Source organism: Balaenoptera ricei, chromosome 7 (assembly GCF_028023285.1).
Source record: "Balaenoptera ricei isolate mBalRic1 chromosome 7, mBalRic1.hap2, whole genome shotgun sequence".
NCBI lineage: Eukaryota > Metazoa > Chordata > Mammalia > Artiodactyla > Balaenopteridae > Balaenoptera > Balaenoptera ricei.
In genome coordinates, this window is record NC_082645.1 from 80,742,961 (window position 1) to 80,767,001 (window position 24,041).

Consider the following 24,041-nt stretch of genomic DNA (forward strand, 5'->3'; position numbering starts at 1 on the left):
TATTTCTCTCCAAGACAGGTCATTCTTTCTGAGCGCTTCTGAATGCATCCTTCAGGAGGGAGTACTTCCTTTACAGTGTGAATTCTAGGAAATCCTAGCACAAGCTACCCCACATAAATAACTCATATGGTAGAGGTAGATATTTCCTAATCTTCACTCTAGAACTGCAAATTTCTGAGTTTAAGATTTGGGGCCTTATTTCTTTAGAGGGATCTAGAATGAACCTCATACAAACAAAGAGGGAACCATACTCACTTCTCATCTGAATTTTCCAGGCAGCTTCTACTTCCCTCACCAGTATGAGTAGTTAATTAGTTACTAATTAGTAAAATAGTTAATTAGTAAGCTAATAAATTAACTGGCTTCAGTCAAGATTTACCATATGACTACCATGTTCCAGGCACTGTGTTTGGAATGACAAATATAAAGGTGAACCAAATCTGCTTTGTCCCTACCCTACTGAAGCTTAGTCCAGTGGGACAGAAACAATAATCAAATAAAGGCACAATTGACAGGGGGACGTCTTTGCTTAGAGGTTTTGCATGTTCTCCTCTTCCAGAAAATCTTTGCAGCACTTGCAAAGTTCTGAACAATCTTCCTGCCATTGGATGGAAAACAGAGAACACAAAATTCCTAATGACACTTTTGACATTCATCTGAAACGTAACATGCTTCCTCCTTGTCTCTTACTGCTCAAACTGTACTGCTGTCAACATATTAAAAATTCTAGTTGAATCTTTGAGAGTGTTAATCCCCCATGAGTGGAAATGGATTGAATAAAGATTTTGGTGTGTTGGCCAACTAGAACAATCCACAAAATAGCTAATTCCCTCAATCCTTCCCATGTTTGGTGAATTCTGACTGGACATCCATATATGGAATCCTTTGCATATACAGTCATTGTGCAAAATGTTTTTCTCCCAGAGTACACAAGTAACTATTGGAACCTTATAAAATCATATCTTATCATGTATGTGATATCAAGATTTCTGTTTTCTGAATTCAAAGGAAAAAATTCTTAATCACTACTCCCTAAAGAGGTAGTACATCTAAGTGACTGCATATTCTTCGAAGTAAAAAGTACATGGATTTTATAATAATTTTCACAACAAACATATACAGTCAAGTCACCTGAACTCTCTATGCCTTCACTTTCTCATTTACAAAACAGGAATAACATTTTGTAAAATAACATAATCCATGTAAAACATTTGAAGCGGTATCTTGCACATAATACATATGCAATTGTATTGTATTATTTATATTAAGTACATATTAATTGATATGTAACAAATACTGTGTACACTAATTCCAAGGTTTTGCTTTTGTGATAGTTCCCGAATATGTTAAATAAATTAAATTCATTTTTATAGACATACACCTTTTAAAATTCCCAGAAAGTCCCCTTAAACACAGAAGATATTTAACAAGTAAGCAATTAATATATTCTTGAAAATATCAACTGTATTATTGCAATATGCATTGTCAGGATAGCATGTAAACCATTGCCTTTTATGCACACTCACAGCCATCAGCCATCATTTATGGGAAATAACTCTTCTATATTGTGAGCTCTACTTCATTTATCTTTCAGAATTTCTTAGAATAACTCCTTAAACATTTTAAAAAAGTAGCCCCATTCTGGCTTACCTTGGAGTTACTATGAAAAACATGAGTCAGCAAAGTTTTCAGCATCTATACACGTCCCTTCACATCAGTTTCATTTACATTTCTCTGTTGGCTACATTTTCCAGTCCTGTAATAAATATTAGAAATACAAATATGAATATATCCCCTCCTTGCCATAAGGACACATCATCCAACAGACAGATACCTATGAAAGAGCATCTAAAATAAAAAGAGGGAATTCTGGATTAGCATCACAAAATGTACACAGAATAAGTAGGATATATTTAATTAAACCCTACTGACTGAGCCAACCATAATGAAATATTGATAACATTGAAGATGTGCTCCAAAGGAGATAAGTTGAAGGGAGAGTATTTAAGGAAGAGGGAATAGCTCAGTTAAGGTAAGAAGATGTTAAAGTCTGTGCTGTAGTTGGGGGAGTAGTGAGTGCTTCCGTTTGGCTCAGTGTTGAGCACCTTGGAGATGGGACAGGCAATAAAGCTGCAGTACAAATTGCAGTTGAATGTGAATCCTATAAGAAAATGCTAATATTTACAAAAGTATTTTATGTAAATTAATGTGGAAATAGACTATAGCATAGACAGCATGAGGTGAGAATTTAATATGGAAATTGCAAATGAAACAGTTAAAATTAGACATCGATAAACAAATAGTGGGAACAGACATTGGATTAATGGGATTAAGGAGAGAGAAAGGAAGAAAGATGTTACCAGATTTAAAGACTGATTGGACCTTGGAAGAGAAAGAAAAGGGAGAGAGAGAAACACGAGAGGAATGAAAATTGTGACAGATTGAAATGATTTGGGATGGAATTTTTAGTTCTACATATCTTGTATAATATGTAATACCTAGTCACAGATCAGATAATATACACTAACACTATTTCTATAATAATCAATTTATATTATATGTTCCATTTTCATTCTGCTACAGAGATAAACTTTCATATACCTTAGTTAATTCTAAAATAATATATCCTTTAGTTCAATATTTAATTATATTCATGTATAATTATCTCAGGCAATGCCAGAATACATTCAATCTTTCTTCTTTATTCAAACATTTTTTGTCTTCCTGGTATATTAGTTACATTTCTATTTTCACCAGGTTTTATATGTGTTGGTATTCCTATGATATCAAGAAGTATAGGAAGGGTGAATTGGCATATGGTCATGTAGATTTTAGGAAGGTTTAAACACATGGTGCATTTATCAGCACACAGGAAGCTCAGAAATTGGGCTCACATGAAAATCATCTCCGGGGGAAATCTGAAGTGAAACTTTCACCCCTCATCCAGCCAGTGGGTGCAGGAGCTGCTCACACCAGCTTCCAAGGGCCAATTATGTGCAACTCTTCCCATCTCCCTGTTTACTGGCTTCATATCAGTAGCTTGAAATCAGCAATGGTGAGACTTTCATGCTAAGGAAATTTTAGCAACTGCTACATGTAAAAGTCCTCTTCCCTTACCACCAGAGCTGTTTGCTAAACATTTCCTAGCCTCCCCTAGCTATCCTACTTAGCCATTTCTCCATTCTTCTTCCAGGACCCAACAGCAACAAGCATGCTTGTGGGGTCTATCACTCAGAAAACCCCCAGTGATAGGTGGGTATCAGTTCTCTCGATTCATAAGCAATTCCTAAATTTCCCTGAAGTGTTTTCTTACATACTCACCCCTAATCTTTCAACTGGAAATCATTCATGGGAGGAAGGATAAACTTTTCTTCAACTCTCTGTCACAAAACTACTCTCTTCAAGAAAACTTCATGGCAAAAGCCAGAGTGCCAGTTCTGATTATGTCAAACTCTGTTTGACCTAATGAGTTAGAATTTGGTGACGTCCACCCCTCCCCTCACCCATGCTTAATTGTACATGTAGATGAGAAGAAATATATTCCATGTCCCCAGTTTCTGCCTTACATGAGATTTAAGTTTAACCTGATGATGAGAAATGCCACAGAAATATAGAATTAAGTTCAGTATACATAACGTATTTTATTTCTTAATCTGTCATAAATGTTATTTATTTATTTATTTATGTGTTGCAGCACTTTATTTTTTTTTAATTTTTATTTTATATTGGAGTACATTTGATTAACAATGTTGTGTTAGTTTCAGGTGTACAGCAAAGTGATTCAGTTATACATATACATGTATCTATTCTAAATGTTTTTTAAATTTTTATAAAAGCTAGTAGGAAAATCAACACTTGGAACATGTAAAAATTATTTAATATTTAAATTAAATATTTTAATTTATTTAATAATATAATTGTACTCAGTGAGTAGATACTCTATGTCAACTATTTGTTACGTGCTGTATGGTATGATTACTGACCTCAAATGCCTAACCATTTAGTACAGAAGACAAAATTTAACTACCAAAAGTTTAAATAATAAAAGAAGTTAAGTAAAAATAAAATCATTGAGAAGTTTAATAGATTAAGATATCGATTTGGAAAATATAGGGCTTCAACCTCAATACATAAGGCAAATACTAACAGCCATAAAAGGGGAAATTGACAGCAACACAATCATAGTAGGAGACTAACACCCCACTTTCACCAATGGACAGATCATCCAAAATGAAAATAAATAAGGAAACACAAGCTTTAAATGATACATTAAACAAGATGGACTTAATTGATATTTATAGAACATTCTATCCAAAAACAACAGAATACACATTTTTCTCAAGTGCTCATGGAACATTCTCCAGGATAGATCATATCTTGGGTCACAAATCAAGCCTTGGTAAATTTAAGAAAATTGAAATCGTATCAAGTATCTTTTCTGACCACAACGCTATGAGACTAGATATCAATTACAGGAAAAGATCTGTAAAAAATACAAACACATGGAGGCTACACAATACACTACTTAATAACGAAGTGATCACTGAAGAAATCAAAGGGGAAATCAAAAAATACCTAGAAACAAATAACAATGGCGACATGACGACCCAAAACCTATGGGACGCAGCAAAAGCAGTGCTAAGAGGGAAGTTTATAGCAATACAAGCCTACCTCAAGAAACAGGAAACATCTCGAATAAACAACCTAACCTTGCACCTGAAGCAATTAGAGAAAGAAGAAGAAAAAAACCCCAAAGCTAGCAGAAGGAAAGAAATCATAAAGGTCAGATCAGAAATAAATGAAAAAGAAAAGAAGGAGACAATAGCAAAGATCAATAAAACTAAAAGCTGGTTCTTTGAGAAGATAAACAAAATTGATAAACCATTAGCCAGACTCATCAAGAGAAAAAGGGAGAAGACTCAAATCAATAGAATTAGAAATGAAAAAGGAGAAGTAACCACTGACACTGCAGAAAAACAAAGGATCATGAGAGATTACTACAAGCAACTCTATGCCAATAAAATGGACAACCTGGAAGAAATGGACAGATTCTTAGAAATGCACAACCTGCCGAGACTGAACCAGGAAGAAACAGAAAATATGAACAGACCAATCACAGCACTGAAATTGAAACTGTGATTAAAAACCTTCCAACAAACAAAAGCCCAGGACCAGATGGCTTCACAGGTGAATTCTATCAAACATTTAGAGAAGAGCCAACACCTATCCTTCTCAAACTCTTCCAAAATATTGCAGAGGGAGGAACACTCCCAAACTCATTCTACAAGGCCACCATCACCCTGATACCAAAACCAGACAAAGATGTCACAAAGAAAGAAAACTACAGGCCAATATCACTGATGAACATAGATGCAAAAATCCTCAACAAAATACTAGCAAACAGAATCCAACAGCACATTAAAAGGATCATACACCATGATCAAGTGGGGTTTATCCCAGGAATGCAAGGATTCTTCAATATATGCAAATCAATCAACGTGATACACCATATTAACAAATTGAAGGAGAAAAACCATATGATCATCTCAATAGATGCAGAGAAAGCTTTCAACAAAATTCAACACCCATTTATGATAAAAGCCCTGCAGAAAGTAGGCATAGAGGGAACTTTCCTCAACTTAATAAAGGCCATATATGACAAACCCACAGCCAACATTGTCCTCAATGGTGAAAAACTGAAACCATTTCCACTAAGATCAGGAACAAGACAAGGTTGCCCACTCTCACCACTATTATTCAACATAGTTTTGGAAGTGTTAGCCACAGCAATCAGAGAAGAAAAAGAAATAAAAGGAATCCAAATCGGAAAAGAAGAAGTAAAGCTGTCACTGTTTGCAGATGACATGATACTATACATAGAGAATCCTAAAGATGCTACCAGAAAACTACTAGAGCTAATGAATGAATTTGGTAAAGTAGCAGGATACAAAATTAATGCACAGAAATCTCTTGCATTTCTATACACTAATGACGAAAAGTCTGAAAGTGAAATTAAGAAAATACTCCCGTTTACCATTGCAACAAAAAGAATAAAATATCTAGGAATAAACCTACCTAAGGAGACAAAAGACCTGTATGCAGAAAATTATAAGACACTGATGAAAGAAATTAAAGATGATACAAATAGATGGAGAGATATACCATGTTCTTGGACTGGAAGAATCAACATTGTGAAAATGACTCTACTACCCAAAGCAATCTACAGATTCAATGTAATCCCTATCAAACTACCACTGGCATTTTTCACAGAACTAGAACAAAAAATTTCACAATTTGTATGGAAACACAAAAGACCCTGAATAGCCAAAGCAATCTTGAGAACGAAAAATGGAGCTGGGGGAATCAGGCTCCCTGACTTCAGACTATATTACAAAGCTACAGTAATCAAGAGAGTTTGGTACTGGCACAAAAACAGAAATATAGATCAATGGAACAGGATAGAAAGCCCAGAGATAAACCCACGCACATATGGTCACCTTATCTTTGATAAAGGAGGCAAGCATATACAGTGGAGAAAAGAGAGCCTCTTCAATAAGTGGTGCTGGGAAAATTGGACAGATACATGTAAAAGTATGAAATTAGAACACTCCCTGACACCATACACAAAAATAAACTCAAAATGGATTAAAGACCTAAGTGTAAGGCCAGACACTATCAAACTCTTAGAGGAAAACATAGGCAGAACACTCTATGGCATAAATCACAGCAAGATTCTATTTGACCCAGCTCCTAGAGAAATGGAAATAAAAACACAAATAAACAAATGGGATCTAATGAAACTTAAAAGCTTTTGCACAGCAAAGGAAACCATAAACAAGACCAAAAGACAACCATCAGAATGGGAGAAAATATTTGCAAATGAAGCAACTGACAAAGGATTAATCTCCAAGATTTACAAGCAGCTCATGCAGCTCAATAACAAAAAAACGAACAACCCAATCCAAAAATGGGCAGAAGACCTAAATAGACATTTCTCCAAAGAAGATATACAGATGGCCAACAGACACATGAAAGAATGCTCAACATCATTAATCATTAGAGAAATGCAAATCAAAACTACAATGAGATATCATCTCACACTGGTCAGAATGGCCATCATCAAAAAATCTAGAAACAATAAATGCTGGAGAGGGTGTGGAGAAAAGGGAACACTCTTGCACTGTTGGTGGGAATGTAAATTGATACAGCCACTATGGAGAACAGTATGGAGGTTCCTTAAAAAACTACAAATAGAACTACCATATGACCCAGCAATCCCACTACTGGGCATATACCCTGAGAAAACCATAGTTCAAAAAGAGTCATGTACCAAAATGTTCATTGCAGCTCTATTTACAATAGCCAGGACATGGAAGCAACCTAAGTGTCCATCATCGGATGAATGGATAAAGAAGATGTGGCACATATATACAATGGTATATTACTCAGCAATAAAAAGAAATGAAATGGAGGTATTTGTAATGAGGTGGATGGAGTTAGAGTCTGTCATACAGAGTGAAGTAAGTCAGAAAGAGAAAAACAAATACAGTATGCTAACACATATATATGGAATCTAAGGGGAAAAAAAAAAGGCCATGAAGAACCTAGTGGCAAGACGGGAATAAAGACACAGACCTACTAGAGAATGGACTTGAGGATATGGGGAGGGGGAGGGGTGAGATGTGACAGGGTGAGAGAGTGTCATGGACATATATCCACTACCAAATGTAAAATAGATAGCTAGTGGGAAGCAGCCGCATAGCACAGGGAGATCAGCTCGGTGCTTTGTGACCACCTAGAAGGGTGGGATGGGGAGGGTGGGAGGGAGGGAGATGCAAGAGGGAAGAGATATGGGAACATAGGTATATGTATAACTAATTCACTTTGTTATAAAGCAGGAACTAACACACCATTGTAAAGCAATTATACTTCAATAAAGATGTTTAAAAAAAAAAGAAAAGAAAATATAGGGCTTCAAATGGATCATGAATTATGTTTTATAAAAGTAGAACGAGGAAGGGACTTCATAAATTAAGTCATTAGGTATACATGAAGACAATGAGGACCTTTGATGGACAAAAATAATGGGACAATAGAGAGGAATTGGGAAATAACAGTTGTCAAAAGAATGAGTGAAAACTTTATGAAGTGTCTTTAAATGGAGAGAATTTAGGGCTTGATATGAAATGCCAAAATGGTATATTATAAATTATTAAGTGGCAGTAGCACTGTGAAAAGTGTTGTTGGGGGAATATTTCTTCTCCACTCTTGATATTATTTTCTGTGTGGAGGCAGCCTCTTCATGCCCCTCGCTCCTTTGTTCCAGGGGTGCTGGATTGTATCTGATTGAGAAATTGAAAGAGAACATTTCACATAAGTTCACCTCTCCTCTGTTCTCTCTTGGCAGTAGGTCTAATTTATTCTCTTTTGTCCTCTGGCTGAAGCTGCTACATTGGGGTCTGTGCCAATCTAGTGCTGCCTCTGTCTGGGTTGGTAAATCTGTCATGCTCTTGGGTTTAAGTGTCAGGCACATTTGACTCTAAAATTAACTAGATTCTCCAACATTGTCTGCATTATGATATTGATATTTTGCTCGCTAATTTGCGTTGTGCTTTTGCCAAATTTTAAAATCTGTTGAGAATTTGAGAAGGGAAGAAGGATGCTCTTTTTTGGACCAGATAACAGACCCCAACGTCAGGATGCTAGGAAGAATAGTCTCATAAATTCGTAAATTGAGCCAAGCAGGAAATGAAAGGTAAAAATGCAGCTAAGCAGCTAATTAATAAAGTATTTCAGTGTTCAGTGATAAGGAAAATTGGACATGGTAGTGGCTTTAAGAATAAAGATGAAAAAGCATATTTGGAAAAAGAAGCAGAAAAAGAAATTTTATATGAAAGAATATGTAGAATTTTAGTAATAAGAAGGTGATTTTCCCAAATCAGGTTGTTTCCTTCTAGTGCTACCTTCTGTAATAGGTGCTTAAATAAATCAGATAGACTTTGTCATGTTAACAGGATAACTGAGACCATAAAAACATATAATGATAATAATGATATTTAATTATAACCTACTATATGCCAGATTTTTTCCTAGGCAATATTCCTAGTTTCATTATAGCTAGTTCAAATTTTTCCAACAACGTGTATAAATTAATTACACATGTGTGTATGCACAGTAAGGTAAGAAGCTCTTCTTCACCACTAGAATAATGATAATAATATTTTTTTTTTAACTTGAAGAAACCACTAACAACATAATGCCTGGCTGGAAACATGAATATAGTTATGAGAATACACTGGTGTTTAACTCTTTTCTTACCCTGCACACTGTTTTCTAATAGATTCAGAGGAGATAGAAGTTTTAGTTTCATTAAGAAATACTCAGCTTCTCAGTTTCTGACACTTGCAGAATTGTAGTGGTTAGCAAATGAGATGAGTAAATAAATGAACTCTGTGAAGATGAGGAAAGGCCAGGATGAAATGGGAGAGACCGAGTTACATATTAACAAAATGGAAGAGACTATTGGGAGGCAGAGTCAAGATGGCGGTGTGGAAAGACGTGGAGTTCACGTCTCCCCACAACTAGGGTACCTGCTGGACTCTGGTGGGGGACCGCGACACCCAAGGAGACAGGAGGAACCCCTGAGCGATAGGGTAGGATGTGGGGGAGAGAGAGGGGGGAGGAGAAGTGGAGGCTGGACAGGACTGGCGCCCCTGAGGGGTGGCTGGGAGAGGGGAGGGGTTCCCATGCCTGGAGGGACCCTCAAGGGCATGGAGAAGCAGGGGGCAGCATGCCTAGTGTTTCCCCTGCCCAGTTGGACCCCAGGAAGCTTGCTGGACTCCCGGCCTGGGTCCTCCACCCTCCGAGGACCCTCTGGGCCACACTGACCCTAGTGGCATAGGAGGGAGGCAGGGGGAGAAGAGGAGAGGCTGTCAGGAAGGGGCCCTCTGGGATCGGAGGATCAGGGGAGGCATGGAGGGCATTCTAATTTATAGAATTATTGAAAGAAAATGCAAAAATTGTATGTGCTGTTTAAGATTTCATTTTGTGTGTAACAGAGTTTTCTGAAGGAACCAGAGAAACTGGAATGTGGGTCTTCTCAATGTCCACGTACAGGGAGAGATGGTTGATGGATGAAAAAGGCTCTCACCCAATTCTCTGGCAGGATATCAGTGTCCTAATAGTTTAAAGACATACTCAGGAAAATGTAAAGACTTTGCAATGGACAGAGGATTAATCTCCAAAATATGTAAGTAGCTCATGCAGCTCAATATCAAAAAAACAAACAACCCAATCCAAAAATGGGTGAGAAACCTAAATAGACATTTCACCAAAGAAGACATACAGATGGCCAAGAAGCACATGAAAAGATGTTCCACCTCACTAATCATTAGAGAAATGCAAATCAAAACTACAGCGAGGTATCACCTCACACCAGTCAGAATTGCCATCATCAAAAAATCTAGAAACAATAAATGCTGGAGAGGGTGTGGAGAAAAGGGAACCCTCTCGCACTGTTGGTGGGAATGTAAATTGATACAGCCACTATGGAGAATGGTATGGAGGTTCCTTAAGAAACTAAAAATAGAGCTGCCATATGACCCAGCAATCCTGGGCATATACCAGATGAATGGATAAAGAAGATGTGGTACATATATACAATGGAATATTGCTCAGACATAAAAAGGAATGAAATTGGGTCATTTGTAGAGATGTGGATGGACCTAGGGTCTGTCATACGGAGTGAAGTAAGCCAGAAAGAGAAAAACAAATATTGTATATTAATGCCTATATGTGGAATCTAGAAAAATGGTACAGATGAACCTATTTGCAGGGCAGGAATAGAGACGCAGACATAGAGAATGGACATGTGGACATGGGGGGGAAGGGGAAGGTGGGACGATTTGGGAGATTAGGTTTGACATAAATACCCTACCATATGTAAAATAGATAGCTAGTTGGAGCTATCTATATAGCACAGGGAGCTTAGCTCAGTGCTCTGTGATTACCTGAATGGGTGGGATGAAGGTTGTGGGAAGGAGGTCTAAGAGGAGGGGATATAGTTGATTCACTTCATTGTACAGCAGAAACTAACATCATTGTAAAGCAATTATACTCCAATTAAAAAAAAAAACTGAAAGAAAAAGCAAATTGGAAAAGGCTTGTAGTCTGTGACTACAGATACCATTAGCACCTCCTGGACACAGTCTATTTACCCCTTTCACATCCTAGTGTTATCAAGAGAAAAACAGTTTGGCTGCAACATAAAAACATCCTTTGATGGTATGTAAACCGATTAAATATTCTGCCTTGTACCAGATTATATATCTCAGTCAAAATTGAAATCCATGTCCTGGAAATTTTTTGTTTATATTTTGTGAAATCATAAATATTAAAATATAAGTTATCTTAACCCAAAAGTCCCATAGACAAGAAAAAAAATGAATAAAACCTCAGTAAAATTAGGTTGTGAATAAAAACTGTTGCTGTATAATATTGATTAGGGGTACAGACTCTGGAGCTAGACTACCTGAGATTAAATCACAGCTCTGAACTACTCGGCTGTATAACCTTAAGCAATTTACCTCTCTGTTCCTTCATCTCCTCATCTAAAAAAGAAGGGTACCTGCATAGTTTTCTGTTTTGGGTGATTATCAGGAGTTGATTGGCAGTGAAATTCATGCCTCAACCTGAGGCCTGCAATACAGAACTTAAATCGAACCAAAAATCTTGTTACAATATTAAATTGATACCCATGAAAGTTGAAATGCTGTTGGAATCAGCTCAAAATGATGATTATTTTTTCTGATCACTCTGCTTTCCTGATTTTAGATTTGTTACTTGAGATTTCAATAGAGATTTATAGCACAAAAGTTTTTTCCCTTCTTATATTTTCACTATTTAAAGGCAATGACACAATGCAAAAACATAGAAACTAAAATTAGTGATTGTTAGTAGTACTTGGATCAATTATGGACACTAGGAAAGGAAATAAATTATAAAGGCAGCATTTGAATATGCATGTATACTGTATATATATGTACACATATGTACTTTAGTAAGCATTCTTATTCTTTTCATTGTAGGAAGTTGGGTCATTTCACTCACTGATGAATGTCAGTACACTCATCAATGCAGAGTAGTCAGATTTAGTGTATAGATTATGCAACTCTTAAAGAATATTAGTATAATTGAAAAAGTCAAATAAAAAAATCCAAATTCTCAATTCTCCTCGTGATTCAAAAAGCAGAGAGGATTTATAAATAAATTACATAAAAGTTAGGAGATATTTCTGTGCTGCATAAGCACTTTAAGAAATTTTAAAAAAATTTTTACTTCATTGCTCATTGACATGTTTGGTAAATACAAAACTGGTATTTTCTCAACCACCTTGGTCAAGACCTACGTAGGCACATATACAACTGACCAAAAATGTTAATTTCCAGATAAAAGGTATTTATACAAGCAATAGCAAAGCATTTGTCCTTAAGTTTTTCCTGTTGAAACGTATATTTATAAATATACATTCTAAAGTTAAAACATACATCAGCGAACTTTATATTAATAGTTATGGGGGAAAACGTGACTCTTCATGTTCTGCAGAGAGAACAGATTGATATCATAAACTTCTGATTATAATACTGGCAAAAACACTCTGAAATATCATAGTAAATGAAAAAGTCATCTGATTATTTAGTGAACACATTCTATCTCATGTAACAGTAAATGGATATCACATTTGCTAGAATTTAAGAAATAAATTGGAGGAAAATGACTGCTCTTTTCTATTATTCTTTAACTGTATCTTTAGTAGTAGTTTGTGCTATCATTTGGGCAATTTCTGTATGTTTTACTTTCCCTCCATCTCCTGCTTCCAGAGCACTATTTCCCTTTGATTGAGGAGTTGCCGTGACAGAAGATAATGAAGCTCATGGCTCTCAGTGGGTAGCCTGTCACTGCTGACTCTGGCTGCTGCCTTTTTCTTTCTTTGCACTCCTCTGATTTTTCCAGGCACAATGAGAAGCAATTATTAAAGCCATGCACCACTCTAAAATATTATACCACCAAATGGTTATTTTTTAAGAGCCTTTCAATCTTGTAAGTCTCTTTGTTTATCCTTAGAAGTGGTAAAGTTTATCATTATTTTCTATTCAATCTTCAGCATAGGGATGAGAGATTGTTCTGTGCCTTGGAGGAGGCAATCTTATACTGTGCACAATTTATATAATTTCTTATGTTGGTCCTCATCACGTCAATCAAAAACCTTTTGCACCTTGTACCTTCTACCTGAAGTCTTCCTCTATTGACCTGGTCTGTTGTGAATTCCTGTGTCAGGAACCACTAACCTTTTTGAGAGGATGATCTTGTAGACTTGATTACTGTCTACCAGAATCCAGTTCTCATTCTCTTTCTGTCACAAGAAAGACTATACTTTTCAGGCCACTTGTATATGAGAATGGTTCAGAAAATTACCCTGACCAATGAAATATGAAGGAATATGATATCTATCATTTCTAGACTATGAAAATGTCACAGATGATTCCCCACGTTTTCTCTCCTCTATGGCAACCAAGGAGGCCAGGTGTACTGACGGTGCAGCTATACATTTGATACTTCCATCAGCCTGTGTGAAGCTGAGACACATTGCCCCTCCCAGACACACATACCATTATTTACACGTGTAGGACATATAGTGTAAGTAAGCAATTATCTTTTGTTTGTTAAGCCACTGAAATTTCAGCATAAGCGTATCTAATACAGAGTAGCTATTTTCCCTTTATCTAAAGAATTAAGGTCACTAGACAGTATAAATGTTATTGACAACCTAGAAATACTTAGCAAGACATATAGGTATGGCAGGACTAAAACGACCCACTATTTGCTGCCCTTCCCCTCTCTACAAAGCAAATTTCTAGAGATAACCAAAGAACGAGGGAATAAAGTGTGTGTCAAAGAGGTATAGATAAGAACTTGACCTGTCAATAGATTAAGAGGCAGTGGGAGAATTTGGAAAGAGGATAGGGTTTGGATTCTAACCCTACTAACTGAAGCCTGTGTTCCATTCAACAAGTTTGACAAAAATACCTGACCCGGGCTTCCCTGGTGGTGCAGTGGTTGAGAATCTGCCTGCCAATGCAGGGGAGACGGGTTCGAGCCCTGGTCTGGGAAGATCCCACATGCCGCGGAGCAACTAGGCCCGTGAGCCACAACTACTGAGCCTGCGCGTCTGGAGCCTGTGCTCCGGAACAAGAGAGGCCGCGATAGTGAGAGGCCCGCGCACCGCGATGAAGAGTGGCCCCCGCTTGCCGCAACTAGAGAAAGCCCTCGCACAGAAACGAAAACCCAACACAGCCAAAAGTAAATAAATAAATGAATTAAAAAAAAAAAAAAAAGTACCTGACCCAGGATTGTTGTAAACAATTAAGCATAATGAATGAAATGTAATCTGTAAAAGTGCCTATAAGATAGGGGTTAGACATTCAAAACATGATAGCAATTATTATTAGTAGTAGTAGTAGTAGTAGTATTATTATTGTCAGGTTAATAGTCCCATTTGTATGTTAAGATATATAGGCTAATTAGTATAAAATAACAATACATAAAAACTCTCATCCCTTCCCAATGGTAAGAAGTGTTCTTTTCCACTAATTCAAGATTTCTTTTTAATGTAAAAGTTTAGAGTACTCTCAGGTTTGCTGTTTATTTTAATGCTTCCTTAAGGGTCAGCCAGCACATAGTTGAATAAATGGTGAGTTCTCATTAACTTACTTGAACTCTCCAACAAAATTTCAGCCTTGAGAAGAAACCCAGGGAGACAAGGGACTGCTTGGAAATCAAACTGCTTGGCTTGCTTCTGGTCCTAACTTACCCTCCAATTTGTGCTGAGTGTATACTAAAATGGGAAGCGGGAAAAAAAAACCTGCCCGATAGCAACTACAAATTCAGGAGACATAAAATCAGATTATGTATTCCTTGAGGATGGAGACCATACGTTATTAATCTTTGTCCCTTAACATATAACATTGCTCACACATTGTGATAAATAATAAAAATATTGTAAATAACTTTGCAAGTGCAGTACATCATTTATGATGTATGTTTTTAGGATTTATAGGTTCTTTTTCAAAGTTCCTAATTTTTTCCCTTTACATACATTTTTATTCCGTAAAATAAAGATGAATTTTATTAATTTCTATTAAATGCTCTTGAGTTTATTTTTGCAATACCTACATCACATAACCATCACACATAGGTAAACATGTACAAAACTAAAGCATAATCTTTACATCTTGTTTTCCAAAAATGCAGGATTTTCATTGTATCATTCATTGTCTCTAGACTCACACTTCATTGACCAATTTCCATCCTGAGCCCTTTGCAAGAAAAATATAACTAACTCCTATATACAGCACAAATAAACATAAGAGAAACAAAAATTAAATATAATAATATATTTCACCATGTTTTCTGTAAGCAGTAATGCTTTATGTAAGCTCTCTGTCAAGAAACAACAAAATTTTTTTGAAATTAAAAACAACAAAAATTTTATAAATCCCTCTGTATTCTTTGATTTTAACTTAGTAGCAAATAACAACCCTGAGAATCAATCATGCAAGAAAATATGTACTGTATAATCAGTGATTCAAAATTATGACCATTCAGTATCTGTTTGTCTTCTCTGGGAAATGTCAGCAAACATAATTTTACATTAAAGTGCCAAATTCACAACAACCTCACATAAAAAGTCACATTTACTGGTCCTATTTTGACAGTTTTAGCAAAAATTGATTGACTATATTGAAGTACCTTTTTTTCCTCGCAACATAACTTTATTTGTATTTGAGATACTGCAGTAAAGCAATTCTTAAACCTGACAACTGCCTTGCAATAAGAAGTGCTTGTTCCCGAGACTCTGAAAGGAACTCTTTGTAATCGTCTCAAATAGGATATGAAAGTAACGTGCTTAGTCATCTGACACAACATCCATAACTTACGAAGATGCAACTGAGACATGATAAATTCAGCTACTTCAAAATTTTTCTTACACAATTTATTTTTTGAAGGTTCACTTTGGAAGCCTAGAATTGATAATGACATTAATTTGATTGAAAAAGACTTTTTTGCCAAGAGGACCTTTGTTTCTTACTTGGAGATAGATAGATAGATGATAGATAGATTAGATAGATAGATAGATAGATAGATAGATAGATAGATAGATAGATAGATAGATGATAGATAGATAGATAGATGATAGAAAGAAAGATATAGGGATAATATATCCCAATTTTTATCACTTGGGTTTTCTTAAGAGTGTGGACCATAAAGTCATTACATTCAAAGGGTGAAGATTCAAGAGTATTATAAGTATCCTAAGCCATTTTCTGGTCCTAGTTAATCTTATTTTCATAAAAATTGATAAGCATGCTTTTTTGAGTTCTATATTTTCCAATCATAGCTTTTCTATTAAAATTCATGTGTGTTATTTATGTGTGTGTGTGTGAGCACATAGTGTGTTGAATTTAATGGTAGCTGCACCACTTGATTACTGATTTTCTGCAACTTGCTTGAACTCTATATGGCTCAGTATCTTCACCTATAAAATAGGGTTTGTGAAAGTCACTGATCCAAGGATTTTTCATGAAAATTAAATGAGATTATGAGCCAAAATACTTAATTCATTTCCTAGCAATTGGGAACAATGACTCTTAGCTATCACTATTACCACTATTTCATTTTCTCTAAGTTTCACAATGTATGTACTGTTTTACAATGTATGACAGATGGTTGCTTTTTTTTCAGATGCTTACTCTACCTAGTGATTTAATATTCTATTCTAAAATCTCCTCTGATCTTTCAGAGAGTTTCAACTTTTGTCATTTTAAAATTCTGAACAATTTTCTGGACCCAACAAAAGTATTTATATATTTTTGTATCTACATTGTTTATCTTTATTAGTTCTTGTTAGCTTAAATTTTACAATATTATTATAACCATCTAAAACATATCTGAGGAAATCTATTGATATAGAAATATTTTTCTTATATTGAAATATGTTATTTACTCAATCTATTTAGGTAAGTTTTGTGCTTTTAGCTGTTAGACTTATTTACCAATTTAGGTCTAAATTTCCAGAAAGTGCAGAAAGAAAAAAAAGAACTAATGACTAGGAATCTTATATTCACAAAAACTATCTTCCAAAACTGAAGGCAAAAATAAAGATTACCTGATAGATAAATAGAAAATTCACTGCTAGCAATTCACCTTACAAGAACCCCTACAGGATGTTCTTCAGGATAAAGAACTAACATCAGACAATCATCCAAATCTACAAAAATAAAGGGAGACAGTAAAAGTATATATTTAGGTAATTATTAAAGTGGCAGATATAAACACAACCCCTACCAATAATAACATTACATGTGAATATATCTCTGGCTTTTGATTTAATTGCTTAATATATTTAATGTTATTATTTTTATGGTTTTATTTTTGTCTCCCATTTATTTATTAGTTTTAGATTGTTTTGATGGTTGCACAATTTTGTGAATATAATAAAAACTAATTAAATCTGGCACTAAATAGGTGAATTATTATGGGAATTCTATCTTTATAAAGCTGTTAAGAATAAATATATGAATGAAAGGGAACATATTAGTACTGGTAGGTATTGCTATCTTGTAATAATGTGGCATTATACATTATGTTTAAAAATTATAATTACTAATTCAATTTTAGGCAATGTCTCACTTGCCATATAATGCCACTAAGTGTGGAACTGTATGTAACTCTGTGGAAGATGAGGTGGGTTGGGGGGGGTTTGTTGTATATAAGTTTGTTTTTTTTATTTTCAGATTTTTGTTTTTTACCTCTTAATACTCATTTTTCTAGCTTGTTCCAGTTTCTTCAATTCACTTTCTTTTTAATCCATCCTGAGAATTCTAATTAAGACATTTTAAGTTGCATTCAAAGTTTGAATTAACTATCTGAAAGGGGGAATTTGCTCTCATATCTAATCTTGAAACCCTTCTTTCTAGATCTTCTTTATATAACAGAATTTTTAACATATTCAGACCTGTACAAAGAAATTTCTCCAATTTTCTATGTAAACATTTTGTGCTATTTCACAGTTTCATGGTGCATCCTTGCCCTCAGTTTCTGCTGCTTTTATATTAGGAGTTGTCCTGGGTTCTACCTGAACATTAATTATTCTATTCATTTTCCAGGATTTCTTTCCCTCTTGTGCTTCTTTTGAATTATGTCTCTTCCTCATTGTTTATATATTTTCTTAAAATTTCTGAGGGCTTCCCTGGTGGCACAGTGGTTGAGAATCTGACACGGGTTCGAGCCCTGGTCTGGGAAGATCCCACGTGCCGCGGAGCAACTAGGCCCGTGAGCCACAACTACTGAGCCTGCGCGTCTGGAGCCTGTGCTCCGCAACGAGAGAGGCCGCAATAGTGAGAGGGCCGCACCTCGCAATGAAGAGTGGCCCCCGCTTGCCGCAACTAGAGAAAGCCCTCGCACAGAAACGAAGACCCAACGCAGCCAAAAATTAATTAATTAATTAATTAATTAAAAAAAAAAATTTCTGATCACAGTTGTCGTCAGCAGCATTATCCTTATCATAATCTACTATAGAGATATTAATTAGTACGGTTCAGGCACTCTATTTTATTTTTGCCTTCATAAACAATCTAAAGTCTTGGAACAGTCCAGTGAGAAAAGTACTTAAAATTCCATTTATAATTTGGGAAATCTGGGCTAGAGAAGTGAAGGGTTGTGTCTAAAATGACATAGCTGTTAAGTGGTAGACCTGGTATTAAAATGTGGCTCTGTCTGATTATTAAGTTCAAGCTATTTACCACCATGCTGCTCATGGCAGGGCAACAGAATTTGAAATATACAAACATTGTTCTTATTTTGTGTATTTTAATTCTTTTCATGGACTTTTGGCTAAAAATAGTTTCATGAGTTCAACTCATCCTTTGGGAATCTGATATTTTCCTATTTCTCAAGCCTTTGGGGAAATAGCTTATCCATAATTTAGTGGGGAAATTTGTATATGAAGATCAGCATACTACTTTCCACTAGAAAGGCTTTACTTTCTGAAATGCAAATCCTTGTCCAGATTTAATTCAATTCACACTTCAAATTTAGATTAGCCACACTGGCTGATTTGAGATTTGCCATGCAAGAATGAATAAATGATTGAATGAATGAATGAATGAATGATTCCAAGGAGGGTCAAATTACTTATTGTGCATTTATGTAGAAATGAGTATGAATCACATAAAGTCACTTGGGTTAAATTTAATATATATCCGTACAGTATAGCCTTAAATTTATAGTGAAAATACTGTCTGTGTTCAAGTTGTTGCTGCATTAAAGTATGACAGACCGTTCTTGTATAATTTGGTCAGCATAAATATTTTAATTTGAGTTAAGTCTTTGAAGGCAAAATTCAGCCTTTTTAAATTTGGAGAGAATGAAAAAGACTATCCTGCCATATTGTGCATGAGTATAGATTTTGATTTTCTTGATTTTCTAACTTATCGCTCTCTAAACACTTAGCTGCCTTTGTCTGAAGGTCAGTTACTTTGGTTAATGTTGAAATTAATTTACTTTAATTCCTTCCAGTAGGTACACTGAGTATCTGAAATTGTGACTTTTAAAAACATTTGTTATTAAAGTGTTTATGCATCTTTAAAGTAACTACTTTAATCAGCCCCTTTGGAATACAATATGAAGCTGCACATGATAATAGATATTTTCAAATCACATTTCATACTTCTGAAATTATATAAGCATATGTTCACCATAATGACAACCATCAAGTTCATATAGATATATAATTTGTTTTGGAAGTTACAGTCCTGCCTGCTCTGAACACAGAAACCCAGCTTTATGAATGCATTATTCTACGTGGAGTCACAATCAGAATGGGCAGCCATTTTCACTAAATCCTAAAAAGCAAAAATAAAGACTAAAACAAACAAGCAAAAAACAGTGTTGCAGCCTTACATGTATCTCTAATTGAAATCAGATTCTTTTGTTTACTGTTATGTTTTATTTATGCTTTATTTATTTACTTATTCTTAATATCAGCTTTAGGACATAAATAAAAGAGATATCCAGTTAGGTTTCTTAAAACAAGCCTGGGTCAAACCATTTTTGAATCTTCTAAATGATGTCTAAAGTGACCTCACAGTCACATTCCAGAAATTTTTTGAGAAAAAAACTGACGTGATCAATTTTTAAAAGACTTTTTTTTTTTGTAATTGTATATCACTGTGCAAAAGCATTTAATAACTATATTTTGGATGTTAGAAAACATGAATATCTGGTGGGAAAGTCCTTAAAACAAATATAAGATGCAATATTCCTTCAAAAGAAGTCTGATTATCTTGGCAATTCTCTTATGGTTTGGTTTGATTTATTTCTATTCCTTATTTTCATTAAATTGCTATGGTTTTTGGACAAGTTTACAGCATTTGGCAGAAGAAAATCAGTGACAATGACTTAGAGGAACCTTAATCTCATGAAAGAAGTAAATGCTTGTCAATCAAGAAGTATTAACCTTTACCATGTCTTGACCTTTACATTTTCAAGGTGAGCCTATTATTTGGTAGGGAGTAACACAAAACTCCACAGGATGCTCTATGATCAATACAATCAACAGACCTTCACACTGTATGTTTAAAGGTATTAAGAAGATAAATAAACACATCAGAATTTTACCATTTGGAACAGTCCTGTATTGGATGCTTGCCTCATTTAGGGATTTACAATTGATCACTTCTATATCCCAGACTCCACTGTGTTATAATTCTCAATGACTCCACAAAAGGAAAGGTGAGCTGTTGGCTAATTGTTGGCAAATATTTTGGAGTTTAAAGTTTAAAGATGAAGGCGTATTTATCAATTATATCAACTGAAACATGAGGAATGCAAAATTATCATTTCTTTCAAAATCACATTTTGTAATCATAATATGTTTTTCCTTTTATTCATCTTTTAAATATATTTTGAGTACCTACTATGTACAAGTGACTGTTCTATTCTCCGGCAACACCCCTTTAGAGCTTACATTCTAGTGTAAGATCAATTTTGAACACTTAAGAAAACATTAAAATGTGTAATCAAAACTGCGATAATAACCTGAAAGGAGGGGGATGGGACAAGAGCATGTGACAAGATGCCCTCATCTAGCATGGGTGAATATGAGAAAACTAATTTAAAGAAGAATCATTTGAGCTGTCTTAAAAAATGAAAAGAAACTAACCAGCATGGGAATGTGTGACTTAGGTGATCAGGTGGATTTAGAAGTGGAAGCAGAGAAGAGGAGAGATCCCAGAATATGTATGACAAAATTCAATATCCCTGAGATGGGAAAGAATATGTCACATTTCAGAAACTAGGAGGGAAATTAAAAGAACACAGAGTGCAGGCAATGAGGGGTGTAATATTGTCAAATTTTACTCTGGAATGGCATTTGCCCTGGAAAGGCTCAGCCCACCAGGTACTTCTGTGTGAAAACTTTCTCCGCATTCTCAAAGAAGAACAAATTATAATAGCACATATTTCAATTTTATTTCCTACTTATTCCTGTTGATTTTTTTTCCTATTTATTTTATTTTTCCATTCTTTTTAATTAAAATTTTAAATAATTTTTTAAAACTTGAAAGTACTTTGAATATCAATATATATCATCATATACAGTGCCATGAATATCAGTATCCCACTGTCTAGATTCAACAAATGTTAAAGTTTTTCTCTTTGTGGTTATTATAAATTGTGATATCTCATCATTAATTTCTTCATGGTGCATTTCTTATCAAAAATATTAGTTTCTTGGGCTTCCCTGGTGGCGCAGTGGTTGGGAGTCCGCCTGCCAATGCAGGAGACACAGGTTCGAGCCCTGGTCCGGGAAGATCCCACATGCCATGGAGCAACAAAGCCCACGAGCCACAACTACTGAAGCCTGTGCGCCTGGAGCCCGTGCTCCGCAAGGGGAGAGGCCACCGCAGTGAGAAGCCCGCGCACTGCAGTGAAGAGTAGACCCCCGCTCGCCGCAACCGGAGGGAGCCCGCACGCAGCAACGAAGACCCAACGCAACCAAAAATAAATAAACAAATAAATTTAAAAAAAATTAGTTTCTTACATAACCATAATGCCATTATCACATCTGAGAAAACTAGTATTAGTTACTAATATTAACCAATATTCTGCCCATATTTATATATTCTAAATTGTTCTCAAAATATATGTTACATACTTTGTTATTTTATTGTTTGCTTGAACCAGGATCCAGTAAAAGTCACATAATGCATTTACGCTTTAGTTTTTGAAAGATATTTATGATGAACATAAAATTTGGGGCTATTTTTTTCCCTTTCTGTCCTTTAAAGATGTTCAACTCTCTTGTGCTTTGTTTTTTACATGTATGGTAGTTTTTGATTGGATGCTGGACATCCAACTGGATGCTATATTCCATTATGGAGTGTTTGAATATCATTTGCTGCCTTTGATAATTTTAGGTTTATTTTATGCTTTATTAGCATGGATCTAGTGTACCCTAGTGCTAGTTTATACTTAATACTAAGGTGTGACTTTTTAGGTTTCTAAGGATTACTTGGGGGTGTCTTCAAGGTTTCTAAGGATCACTCAGTGTTTTATCAAGGTCTCTAAGGATCAGTTGATAGTTCATCAAGGTCTCTCAGTCTGGGTGGAATTTAAACATCTCTGAGCCCTGTGTATGTTCCAAGAATTGTTCAATCTATAGCTCCCTGGCATTTGATCTTTACTCATGTTATATCACCTAACCCATGTGCAAATCAATATTCAGACAAGACTGAGGGGAACACAGCAGGTTTTTGAAGTTCCCTTTTTTGTTGTTGTTTTATTTGTTTGTTTCTGTGCAACTCCATTCTCTCTAGTACTCCACCTCAAATATTTCAGCCACCTTGCTCTCTGTCTTCTTAATTCAAAGAGACCTCCGTTCTCTGCTTGAGTTCCTATCTCTTTTCCATGATCCAAAATTTTTCTATGAACCAAAAGCCAGAATGATCACTAGCATCATCTGATTTATTTTCCTTCTCCCAGAGACCACAGTTCTGCACTGCTTATTGCCCCAATGTCTAAAAACAGTTGTTTTGTATACATTGCCCAATGTTCTAGATTTTTAAGGCATGTTGCCTAATTCTATGCCACTAGCTCCTTCATCACCAGAAGGCTTATTCATCTTTTCTAAGTTGTTTTAGTGGTAGTGTATCTACAGTTAAAACTTGTTAAATCCTAATGGAAAGCAGAAATCTAATCTGTTTTTTCCTTGGTTTAGTATTATTTAAGCTTCCTGTCTTTAACAATGTCTCTAATAAACAACATATAACTGTAAATAACAATACTTAAAAACTGTGTTATGGTCAAAATGACCAAAGATGTTAGTGAGTTTCAGTTGACTAATATACCAACTATATAAATAAATTAATCAGTAACTACCAATATACTCTTCTTAATTATTTATAGTTATATAATTTTAAGTATTATTTTTCTTTAGAAATAGAAACTGAAACATATGTCATAACCACATTGATCTACTTAGGCTTCTCTAATATCCACAGTCTGAGAAATCTGGACTTGCAAGGAATTTAGAGCGCTAATATTATATATATAATTATATATATAAGTTATTATATATAATGTATAAATTATAGCATATACAATAAAATATATGATATATAACATTTATAATAAATTATATAATAATATATATTATATATATGTGTAATTTTTTAAAGCATGGTGCTTCTGCTAACAACTGTGCCTTAGATTTTATATATACCAGTAAACTAGGTAAAATGATTCTCTGTGTAGAACAATGATGCTTCAATACTAGTATTCAGCTTTATTTTCAACAAGTTTCCATTGCATAAATTCATCTAAATTAGAAATTTCATAGCTTCTCTCACAAAAACTTTAGAGTAATGAAATGTAAAGTAAAAATATTGAGAAGAGAAACTAAGGAATAGAAAATAGAAGAAAAT